We start from the raw sequence: 13,005 nt of genomic DNA, 5'->3' as shown, positions 1-13,005 counted from the left end.
GGTTAATGTTCAGAAGACATGCTGGCTCTTTATTAATATTTAACAGAGAACACAAACTTTCACAAACCTGAACCAAAATGTTTTAGTCGCCTGAACCTGGCGTCACACAGGACTCAGGATGTGAACCCTCACATCTGCCACCACGACACGACGTTACTGAACGTATCTGTGCAGCTCATCAACAAACTATCAGACATGAGGGGATTAAACAAGGACTGTGCTGGTGAGATGAACACAGAGTGTCTTAGTGGTACTAACTCTGTGAGGAAGAGAATTGTGGATTGTGTCAAATATGTTATCAGTTGTTTCTAAAGTGCAGAAAAGCATTTATCTGACAAACTGTCATTATTGGTTCAGCTCAGTCATGAGGACATAATGTCAGCAGGTAACGTTTCTGCAAACCACAGATGTGTCAGAGGTTTGACATTCGTTCCAAACGTGTCGCATCACGTTCATATTATATGATTATTAGCCACCTTTCACATCAGGACACCTGGAGACATTTCCAGCTGTGTGTGTATTGTGGTGTGAAGACCAGCTGCTTTTTAAGGAGAGCAAGCAGAGACATTTCCATCGGTTTGAACGGTTTCAGTGGCGACGAAATGGCCTATTTTCACTGGAAGTTGGATCTTCTCCATCTGTGATCATGGTGACCAAAACAGGAAAACATCATGGCTCGGCTTAAAATACCAAACCAACCAACGCGTGTGCACACAGTGTGACAAGAGAGACAGAAAATCAACCGAAACAAACGTCAAGCTGCAACATCAAGACACAGTTTGAACTTCTCTGTGGTTTTACAGGAACGTACTCCGCTAACATCTAATCTGGCAGATGGGTTGTTACGACGATAATGCCGCTGTAATAATCACACGATTCAATGGTTTGAAAGTCATGTCATCATTTTAGGTCCTTCTGCATCTGAAGGAGACGTTAAATGTAGGTCTCCCCTCTGCACAGGACTTCTGCAGCCGATCAGCCTTTTCCCTGCTTCCTCACCTGTGTGTCTCCACCTGCACCTCACCCCCTCGTTAATTTACTTTGTATTTAGTCCTGCCATGCTCCACCTTCACCTCCGCCCTCAGTGTAAACATTGTGCACATTGTCCCAAATCTGTGTGTTGAAACGTCATCAGACCTGACACACATGCTGCAGCAGTTTAAACGTGTACGTGTCAGGCTCTTTGCAGCAGACAGCCTCAGAGCCTGACACTATGTGAGCATGCAGCCTCTTGACAGACTACCTGCACTTTATTACAGAGGTGGAGAGCAGACCTGTGGATCCACAGGGCTCATTTACACAAACACACCTTCACTGCTCTGCCAGGGTCATATTTAAGAGAGTCGCAGAGAATCTGCTCTCTGACATCCTTCGAGCACACTTCCTTGATCTATGGCTGTAGATCTTATGAGGCGCTGCAGGACACTCTGGAGGAATACAGAGGTGATTCATCTTTTGATGAGCTGTGGCAACACGGTGTAGACGCGGTAATGCTGCGGCGGGGAGGGTTCAGGCAGAGCTACAGAGAGGCAGCTCGACGCTGAGGAGGCATGTCATGAAATTGACAGTGAACAGGATACTGTAGGTTACAGAAAGGTCAGGAGAAGCTTCTTTCAGCCCAATTTAAGATCATGGAAATGCAGCTAACAAGATTTTGTGACATTATGAAGGCTGCACACGCACCCAACCCTGAGGACAATGTTTGGACAGGATACTGAACCCCAAACTGCTCCTGAGTGTTGAAAGCACTTTGAGCGATCACTAGCCAGAAAACTACTGCTACGTGCTACATAAGTGCTAGTCCATTTATGTTGCATATCGCGTATTATTGCTGGCCTCATCGGGGAGCCATTCATGTGCCACAGTGATGCTAGAAGTTAAGGCACCAGGCAGAGCATCATGGCTTGAAGCTGAAGGCCACTGACCAAGCTGATGAATTTGACAAGCTGTGAGTGAGAACGTGTTGAAGAGTCCATTTGCACTGTGAGGTGATTAAAAAGAGCGACATCATCAGTTCATCTGAACCGGACGACTCCAATCAGCACAGCGGTTCATAATTTCCACCTCCGTTCTGTGGATTCATACAAAGAAAACTTTAATAAGCTGCTTTTGTTTCAGGACCTTTTCTCCGTCGAGGTGGAATTATTCTGTCTGAGAGATGACAAACAGATAATAAAAGACTTCATTTGAAGTTTAAAAATGAACACTGGCATCCCTCTGAAATCTCCTCGCTCTGCTCCTCACTGTGAGCCACTTGTAGAGATGGCAGCCAATTTAAATGCATATCAACGCGGGTTAGACGGTCGGGGATGATGCGCTGCAGTTCGGCATGTGGCAAAACTGGTTTAACAGTTTCCTTTGCTGTTTTGTGTGGAAGCAGTCGAGAGGCGATGCATAATCAATCACCAGCCTGCTTTGTAATTCTGCAGCATGAGCCGAGCGCCTCATATCTCAACCATATTAAAATGCAACGACGTGAGGAGGAGTGCATGAGAGCCGGCGCAGCAGGAGGCGCTGCATGTGCTGCCGTCACCAGCTGCAAACTGATCAAACCTTCCAGAGACCAGATTTAATCACACAGTCCTGCAGTGAGTGTGTGTGAGGCAGAGGGTAGTGTTTGGAGGGCCACTGTGTGTGTGTGTGTGTGTGTGTGTGTGTGTGTGTGTGTGTCTTAAACACAGCACAATCAGCCCTCCTCTGCATCACGAGCCTGCTGTCAGATCACACAGATCTTAATGAAAGAGCGTCTCTGCCCTGAATGTTAAATCCATTTACAGCGAGTCGAGGAGCAGAACCTCGAACATCCTGCTGGAAGTTACAGAGTGATTCTGACAGTGATTCTCCCCGCTTGACTTAGGACGGGAGGAGGGAGGAGACGTAAAGCAACAGAAAGAGACAGAGAGGGAGTGTGTGTGTGTGTGTGTGTGTGTGTGTGTGTGTGTGTGTGTGTGTGTGTGAAATCGTGTTTGTTAGAAAGGTTACAACCCACCGTGAGCGATTGGCTGCTGTTGATCCGCTCCTTTCACTCCGTGTCACAGCTCTCCTTTGCATGCGTGTCTAATCCTCAACTGTTCATTGATCCTGTTTCAGCAGACAAAATAATCTCACTCACCTCAAACCTCCTGATCTGAACCACGGTCACGTCAGACATGAAGAGACAGACGGATGACTTCATGTTCCCTGGAATCAATATGTGACAGCAGATGCATGGATTATTAATCTAGTATTGTGGGGAGGGTACAGTGGTTCTGGTCCAGACTGAGGTACCTCAACAATTATAGATTGAAGTTTGGTACAGACATTCATGCTCCCCAGAGGATGAGTCACACTTAGTTTGGTTGCCTATCTATCTATCTATCTATCTATCAGGTTCCCACATTGAGCCCAATTGTAAAGGAACAGTTCACCTAAGAATGAAACCAAAGTCATCATCTCCTCCTGATGATATAAAGTCAGGCTCAGTCATCGTCTCCTCCTGATGATATAAAGTCAGGCTCAGTCATCATCTCCTCCTGATGATATAAAGTCAGGCTCAGCCATCGTCTCCTCCTGATGATATAAAGTCAGGTGAAGTCTCGTAGTCCACAGAACATTTCCATCAACATGGAGGAGATGACGACTGGATTCACATTTTGGGTGAACTTTTCCTTTAACGCGTACAAAAAATTCAGTCAATCTCTCAATCAGTCCAGTTTTTAAATGTTCCTTAGCTTCTGTGAAATGAATGGATATCTATATACTCGTGCATTATATACACTAACATTTTGAGTTATGTGTGATTGCTTAATAAAACTACATCAATGCCATGTTGATACTCAGACAATGCAGATGCAACCACAACCAGTTGAAAAGGCTTCATTCAGCAGTGGATCCCAGCTGTAAGTGTGTTTGGACTATCCGCCATGTTTGAGGCGTGAGCGCTCAGACTGCCAAACAAACAGCTGCCCCCCCCTCGGGTTTCAGATGTCTGCTCCTCACGTCCTTTAGCCTGCGACCGAGGTTAGCGGGAGGTAGTCGTGCATCATGCTCTGAGGACTACAGATGTGACGGGGCTGGTGTGGTCACTGGAGTGCACTCTTAAAAACGCCACCTTGAGCAGGATCTGTCCTTGAATTCCCAGAAAGAAGTGTGGAGGGCGGCGAGTCGCAGGGTTCCTGCTCTCTGCTGCTGCTGTCTGACAGGCGACACGTCACAGCAGCAGACTGACAGCACGGTTACTCAGCACATCACCAGCCTGCAGTCGCTGTGTGTCTGTCTTCTACCATGTGTTTGTGTGTTTGTGTCTCAATGTGTTGTGTCAATTATTCAATGCATTTATTGATAAAATCATGAATAACACATAATAACATTTTTAACATATTATGCTAAAAATATCAAATACAACAATATTAATGTCTGACTGATGCTTTTCCCGTTTCCTCAGCTGGGAAGTTGTTGTCATGACTTCGGTGTGTTCATGTGCGTCATGTTGGAATGTGGAAGCAACATGGAAACCAAAAATATGTCGTCTCGCATTTTATAACTCGGAGCATTTAAACAACACGTTGACGTCTGACTCCAGCGTCAAGTTACAAGGAAGAGTGAAGGAAACGACAGTGTTTTTTGTCTGCCATGTTTTAGCATCACGCGACGTCAGCTCAGCAACTCATGTACCGACATTGGCCGCGTTTCCCAGATTCGATCGTTCTTAAGGACTTAAGAAGGCTCTTAAGAAGGGTTCGGCTAAGAAGGAGCGCTAAGATACGGGTGTTTCCCAGATGCGTTCTTAACTGCCATCTTAGGAGAACCTGAAGATCAAGCCAAAGAAGCTTCTGAAGAAGCTCTTAGTGGGAGCTGTCCACCGCGGTGCTGCTGTGCAGAATCAATCGATGCCAGGCAAATCGATCACCCACCTCTTTATCAGCGCATAAGTGTGTGTGTGTGTGTGTGTGTGTGTGTGTGTGTGTGTGTGTGTGTGTGTGTGTGTGTGTGTGTGTGTGTGTGTTGTGTGTGTGTGTGTGTGTGTGTGTGTGTGTGTGTGTGTGCGCTGTCAGACCGGGCTGTCCAGGCAAAGAGATCCAACGGCCGTTGGATCTCCGCACGGGGCAGCCGGTACTTTGCCTGGACAGCCCGGTCTGACAGCACGTCCAGTGGGGAGAAGTGCTGACGCACGTATGCATTTATGTAAACCGTCTGGCTTCGCGCACGGCGACGCTGTTGGTTTAATTACACCTGTTTCCTTGATATCTGTGACTATGTGTAGTACTATAAACTCATATATGCAGATGTTGCGGAAAACTTAAACGTGTAATTCAATAAAAAGGTTTTTTTTCATCTACCATTTTCTTATTTTTTTTCTTGCCAGTGGTCCGCAGCTATGAGCGCATTTCAACACTGAGCATTGTTTTATTATTTCGCAAAGTGGAGGATATAAATTTCCCTGACGCGGCTTGATCACTGAGCATTCGGGCGCTAAGAAGGCTGTTAAGAGTGGGTCAGCTCGATCTTACATTTCCTTCTTAGTGAAAGATCTTCTTAAGCTAAGAGCGACTCTGGGAAACACATCTTTCTTTCACAGCGTTCTTAAGAGCGCTCCTAAGAAGATCTTAGCACTTAAGAGCTTCTTAACGAATCTGGGAAACGCGGCCATTTTCTCTTGACTTTTCAAGTTGAAAATGAAATTTAAAATTTTCGGAAAACCTTTTTCTGCAGCACATGAACATTGTTGAAGCAGAGTGAATCTGATGAAGCCGCATGCAAAACTGACAATAAGATATTCTGGGTGCTGGAGTCGTCTCAGTTTCTTGAGGACGTCTCACCTCTCATCCAAGAGACGTCTTCAGTTCTGAACCAGCACTTTACTCTGACCCAGATGACTGAGAAGCTTCATCAACGTGATGATAAACACACAGTTAGGCTCATAGTTACTGAACCATTCATCTGTGAATCACGAGTTAAACTGCTCCGAGGGTTCAGACAGTTAAAGTACGTCAGCAGTTCATTCATTCAAACCACATCGACAGACGCTTCAGTGAATCTGTGCCAAAGACGAGCCGTTACAAAACTGTGCACATGTTAATGGTGTCTCCTTCAGCCTGCCTGTTTGTCTTCTTCCTCTCCTCCTCTGTCACTTCCTCCCCCTCCCTCACCCTGTTACACAGAACAAGGCTCAGTTGACCCAATAAAGTTCTTTGATATGTAAAAATATAGTTGAGCTGATCGCAAATGAAGATGATTTATTATTCAGCAGCAGCCAGTGTTTCTTTTCTTTAAAAATCTTTTAACTTTCAAAGCTGCGTCGTCTCATTTGTTGGCAGGTTTCTGTTTCTATATTTAACACTGAACGCTGTTTTCATTCCAACATCTTCTTTACATTTTCAAGGGCACAAAGTCAGTTTCTCTCTTTTTCTGTCTTGTTTGTTCGCTCACCGTCTCATAGCCAATTTGTCTCGATGTGTTTCTATTGAAAATATTGTTTTTTGATCCAAGGAGTGAAACAATCTGTTTGTGATTAGCCGAGCAGCAGCTCCACTGAAGCTGGTACGAGTTCGGTGTTTAGTCTGTGGGGCAGTTCAGGAGTTACCACAGCACGGATCATATCTCTGTAGTTTCATCCTTTACTGGTTAGTAACAACATGACCAGCATCACTCTGACCTCTTGTGTATCTGATCCGCTGAATAATACCGTCACAGCTAGAAATAATGTCCACAACCACAAAACAAAAGCAAGATAGTCAAGAACTTAATTATACCAGTCTTTTCTGCAGCAGTCATTCAATGCATCTCTCCCCATTAATGACCTCTTTACGTGGCAGTTTTATGTTAATGACGCAGGATGTGTTGCAGCGTTATCCTCCTGCTGCTGCTTCACATTAAAAGACCCAGTAAACACTGTGTGGCTTTTATTGTGAAGCAGTCACAGGAAGCTTCATGTATTCGTCACTGCGTTTACAGAAAAAGGTTGTAATTGATCGATTATTGACGGACTTCTTTAAATGTAAACCTGAGCTCTGATTGGCTGCACTTTACACAGACACACCTGCTGCTCAGCCACTGTTACCACGGTAACTACAGCCAAATCAACCAGGCCTGAAATATACCTTTAAACCCAGGTGATCCACCGCAGACTAACTTTCCTCTCTGTCGTGTTTTTATTCATCCACATCTGAACCTTATATTTCTTCCCCCCTCCTCTCACGCTTCACCCTCTCTCTCCTCCTGCCGCGATGATTTCACGTCCTGCTTGTGATTTATGTCTCTTAAAAGATGCAGCTGACCATGGCAGCACTGCTGATGCAAGAGGATCCTCTGCCCATTAAGCACCGTTGCCTCCTGCATCTTTCAAAGAACCCCCCTCGGATCCAAGACCACTTTGAAGTCCCCCTTATCGATCTGCTCCTCTGAAGTGAGGGCGCCTGAAGGTGGAGAGGGTGGAGAAAAGAGAGAGAGAGTGTGAGAGAGAGACTATGACAGATGAGAAGACAAGACATTTAGACTCCAGCTGACCTCCAGCTTTGTTCCTGAGTTCAGAGACACATTAAAAACACACTCGGACCGTCGGACATGTCTCGGATCAGGGCTGAAGTGTTGTTTCCTGTTTATTTAAACACAATACTAACATTTCTGATAAAGAAACTATTAAGAATATGATCACATATTAAAATGAACAATAAAGTGGATCAAACATTGAGTAGAATAATTAAACTTCTTAAAGGTTTAACTTATTTAAGGGGGAAAAGAAACCCACGGTGCCTCCCGGTGAGAAGAGCTCTGTGCTGCATGTCTGGACCGTCTGAGCTCAGCTGCCTGCAGGTTTAACTCTGTGTCCTGGGACGTTGCAGGCTCTTGCTTCAGTGTGTCGTCTCTGTGGTGTGAGACGTGGGATCACTGTCGTCTCATGAAGCATCTTTTTCCCTCCACACTCCACCTGTTGAACTCCACCCTGCTCTCTGATTCAGACAGCTGATTGTGTAACTAAGCTGTTTTCCATCAGCTGATTTTTCCCCAGTTCGTTCACACGGATCCTCAAAGTATTTCACCACAAACCTGTGACACGACGAGTAAACAGCAGCTGGGAAGCCGTTAAAAGTAGCCGTGGAGCCGGACGAGCACCTCGACACATTAACCCTGCTGAAGTGTCTCTGAGCTACTTTTTAATGTGCTTTACGCTGTGAAGTCTGACTACAGGACGAAGGTGATGCTAATCATCCCTCCTCACACACTGCAGCTCCGCTCTGATTCGTTCAGGTGAGCGAGGTGGTGAGGAAGCGCTCTGACGACGGCGAGAACAGCCTCGGGCACAACACGGCCAAAGCTTTAGCTTCGGCTCCGAGCGCGAGGAAAATAAATGGTAATCCTTTTCTCTCCGTCTCGCTTTCTCCTCAGCCTTCTCCCCAGAAAGCCTCCTCCAGCAGAGGAACAAGGTCGGGTCACTGCAGGTGAGCTCGGTGCCGAGTCTGACGGCGCCGGAGATCCGGCTCGCGGTGTCGGTCTCATGGTTAACAGTTGTGTGTGTGTTGATCTGTCAGAGTGGATCGGTGCTCTGTCAGTAGAGCTGGTGATTGATGAATAGGTTGTGAAATCCGTTTAAAAAAGATCTCAAGGTGATTTTTAGGAGAAATAATCAAATATTTGCCAAATAGCCATCCATCATCATCAGGGTCACGTTGATGCTGTAAACAATCACAGTCGGTGTCCTTGACTCAAACACCTCGCTGTCCGTCTCAAAGTGACAAGAACGACCAAAATGTTCCGTATTTTCACCACCCGACCAAATATTTTCAATTTTAAGGTTCTTTTATTGTCGTGTACCGAACAGTTACAGTCAAGCAGCTGTTGGAGAGGAAACTCTCAGTTCTCAGGTCCAACAGGGATGTTACAGATGTGTGTTAAAGTCAGTGAAGCACAAAGACACGACCCGGTGCAGAATTCAAATATAGGAATTAAGGCTGGAGTCTATGAGGTCATTTACACCTCCCTGACTCACTTGTTCTGGTCCAACATGTGTGACCAGTCACCTGCAGGATTAACTGTCCAGCTGTTCATGTGATTCAGTTCATCTTTCAGTCGGAGCTTCTTTATATCCTTTAATACAAAATATGTAACTTCTGCTGCTTTTCAACCAAAACAAAACGAGACAAGTCATTCTTCTTTAATAGTTCCTCATAAATATGGTTTATTATCAGGTGTTATAATAGTAAAAGAGACAGAAACAAGTGGAGACTCGACCTGTGAAGACGTCATGAAGTCCTTATTTGTGTCCACTGATCCAAAGAATCAAAAAGAGACTCACGTCTGACAGACAGAAACAGAACGTCCTCAGACAGGAGACATGCTTGTCTTCTCCCTGCTGCTGCTGTTGGGTGTGTTTGTTTTCTTCATGTTTCTGCCTACAGCACGAAAGTGTCTCCACCTTTTTCTATTTAGTCTCCACCCCAGGACGCCTGGAGGACTCCGGCCGGTCGGCTCTGGTGGACAGTTTTTTACGGTGAAAGGCGTCTTTTTGTCATCGCAGACGACTGCAGACCATCAGGGAAATGACAACGACAATAAGTCCCGATGAGCAGTAAAAGGTTTAATAGTGAACAGAGATCAGGCTGATCTGAGGCTGTAGTAGACCTCTTTTATTTTATAACGCCTGATTGTACTTATTTTGGTGAAAGTGACGCAGAAGTAGTGTCAAATATCTGCAGTTTGAATTGTGTTGAATTCGGGAACAAACCTAGAAAGTGTTTAAACTTTCTGAACTTCAGATGGAGTCCCTGCTAGCCTCGGGCGTTTCATTGTGTGCACGACGGCTGAATTCAAAACTGGTGAAAAAACCCTGAAATACATTGAGTTGTCATGCTTTGAATGTGGAGGTAATTACACACAGAAATGTCCCGGCCTGAGTTGTGATTGAGAGCGAGTGGATTCTTATGACGGGCTCATTACGTCGAGGGTGTTGGTCTGTGAAAGTGATTGGGCTTAATTGAGCAATTGCATGTGATTAGTTGGAGGAATAAAAGGAGGCTTGGCTCCGGTGAAATGACTCGGCTATTAGAAACGAGGCATAACGGAGGCTTTATGTACGTTAGCTCACACACACACACACACACACACACACACACACACGCACACACAGAAAAATGTCGATGTATATAACTACTTAGAGGAGAAATACATTTTCACAAAAACAAATATATTTGTGAACGTTCTCACGCTGACTTCAGAGGACGTTACATTAGCTTACATTCATTTCCAGAACCAGAACCTCTACTTAACATGAACCTGGACCAAAGTCTGGACCTTAAAATGTGATGATTTATGTTACAGTGACACACACACACACACACACACACACACACACACAGAGCTGTATTCTCCTGACACGTTATTATTCAGCGGTCGTTCAGAAAAGCTGCTCTCTGTGACTTCCTCCATTAACTTGTAATTGTTTCAGGGCTCGAAGACGAATAAGTATTGGATGTAATTAAATCTGACCTTTCCCCACAGCTGTTTAACCCGTCTTTGTAAGTGCATGTGTGTGTGTATTTGTATGTAAATACTGCACAAGATAATTCATGTTTAATTAAATGACAATCAATGGAGACAGTCCGTGAATTTCTGCCTTGAGGCGGCATTCAGATGTGTGTGTGTGTGTGTGTGTGTGTGTGTGTGTGTGTGTGTGTGTGTGTGTGTGTGTTCGTGTTCTGTGTGAAAAATACATTTCACAAACATTCATGCACACACTGTTCACATGAACTGCTGTTCCTCGAAGCTGCAACAGAGAGTGAATCCAGAAGTTAAATGTTCGACTCCGCAGCAGATAAACATGTTGCAGCCTGGAACAAAACACGGTTTGGTCTCTAAAGCTAATTTCCCTCTAATGACAACTTTTATTTAACTCACTGGTTTAAATTATATGACGACTTAAAGTTATGAATAGTTTGATGACAGCTTCCCCTCGGCTGACTCCAGCCCCTGATCGTCACCTCTCAGCTGTGTTTGTGTTGGAGAATGTTTAATGCAAATATCAGACAGATAATCTGTCGGTCTGTGCAGTTCACTGGACTAACAGACAGACGCCGGTGTTTTGGATTAACAAGCGGCTCTGTTTCATTAACCGGCAGACCCGGAGTCCAGGAGAGCACAGAGTTTCAAACTCTTTGGATTAAAAGCTGAATGAATCTTTTATTTCTGCTTCTCACCTTGTCCGTTGCAACATGAAATCCACTGTGATGTTCTGTGATCCTTTATTTAACAGCTGAACGGATTCACTTCATAAACGTGCAGAGAAGAGGTGGAGAAGAAAAGACACTGCAGCATGCTGCAATTTTGTGGATAATATTGTCTACAGTGAGGTTTTCTTGCAGTTTGGGGCAAAATCCACTTCTCTACATGTGTGAACACAGATAGCTTGTTAGCCTCAGCTAGCTTGCTTCAGCTCCACCCACGCTCCACCTCCTTCTTTGATTTGCTGGGAGTACGGACGGCCAGTACGACCTCTGTCAGCTTCATCCTGGCTTTTTCAGGAACCGGTGAAGATACTCTGACTTTTCCTCTGCTCCACCTTCCAGCAGCACCATCATGCCTCTTTCACCTCACCGTGTTCTCACTTAAAGGCCACCACACAGGAACTATTGATAAAATCCCAATGTCAATATAAACATTAAGATGGTGCAGGTCCATGAAGCTGATCGCCTCCAGATGTTAGTACTGTCAGACTTTGAAAGTTGAACAATGTTAATAAAATAATAAATACCATCCAACAATGAGCTAGCAGCATGATGGCATCTCTGTTCTGGTTTTCTGCTACGTCTCATTCCTGCATGATGTTCCTGCTGACAGGATACGACCACCAGATTCTGCTCCACGTCCACGTCCTCCAGGAGAAAAGTCTCGGTGCCTCTCAGCGTCTGTGGTCCAGGCAGGTTAAGTGCTGTGTTTATGTCCACTTCTCTGCCGGGATCCCCGCAGGAACCTGCCGGATTGAGTTACAAGAGATGCAATTTGCCACTAAATATCCCCGGCCCCGGCCTCCTGTCTTCATCACATCCTGAAACACACATCAAGGCGACCACTTTCCCCTCTGAGGCGCTGGTGCCTGAGGCTCTGTGGAAGACTGCGGCCCTCTGAAGTCACTGGTCAACCATCACCGGCCCAACTTCAAGAGGCCACCGACCGCCTGCTTTGTTACGATTTGGTGTGAACAAGCTGCATCTGATAAGGAAAAAAGTATCTCAGAGCAACTGCACATAAATGTGTTTTTAATCTAAATGTGATCGCAGTCAAAACCTTCTGGGGCCAGATGATTAGATCAGTCTGATTCTGAGGAGACAATCCATCCAAGATCTTTCTGCTATTTTCTGCAGCTCACCAGACTTTCTCACCCTGAATCTCTGACTGGTGACTCAGCTTCGCTCTGTTTGCATCATGACTAAAGTCTTTATCTGTTTCTGTCTGAAGTTTAATCAGATCATCCAGCGTGCAGCGACCTGCAGGGTGTTCTGAGCTCTTTCTACTGGTGCCATCAGGAACACCCAGACAGCATGTTGTTGTTGAGCTTCTTTGACTATTCAAGTCCAATGTGTGCTAATTATTATTATTAATATTTAATGAAGGAAAAGTACAAACACGGCTAATCCTGAACAAGATCCAAGCTCCGTGGACGAGATACGAACATGCCACAATTATTTGGCTTCATTCAATCAGAAACATGAATAAATAAATTAATTCTGGCTAATGTGCTTTTTAAAACAGCAGCCAGGGAGATGAAACCGTGTGTGTGTGTGTGTGTGTGTGTGTGTGTGTGAGGACAGGAGTCTCTGGAGGCCGTGCTGACAAGTTGACGGGCTGATGAGCGTCCTCTCATCACACGTTATTACAGCATTAGAATAAGAATTGGATTCTTGGTGTGTTGCAGCTCCTGCGTTGTGTCTTTGAACGCACTGCGCTCCTCCATCACCTTCACTGATGGCGTCCCGCGGGGGCGAATCAACGTGCAGCAGATCTCTTTCTGTTCAGCTCACAAGGAAACAATTAAGC

Source organism: Pagrus pagrus (genome assembly GCF_965226575.1).
Source record: "Pagrus pagrus genome assembly, chromosome: 3".
In the NCBI taxonomy this organism is placed as follows: domain Eukaryota; kingdom Metazoa; phylum Chordata; class Actinopteri; order Spariformes; family Sparidae; genus Pagrus; species Pagrus pagrus.
This window is presented reverse-complemented; position numbering follows the sequence as displayed.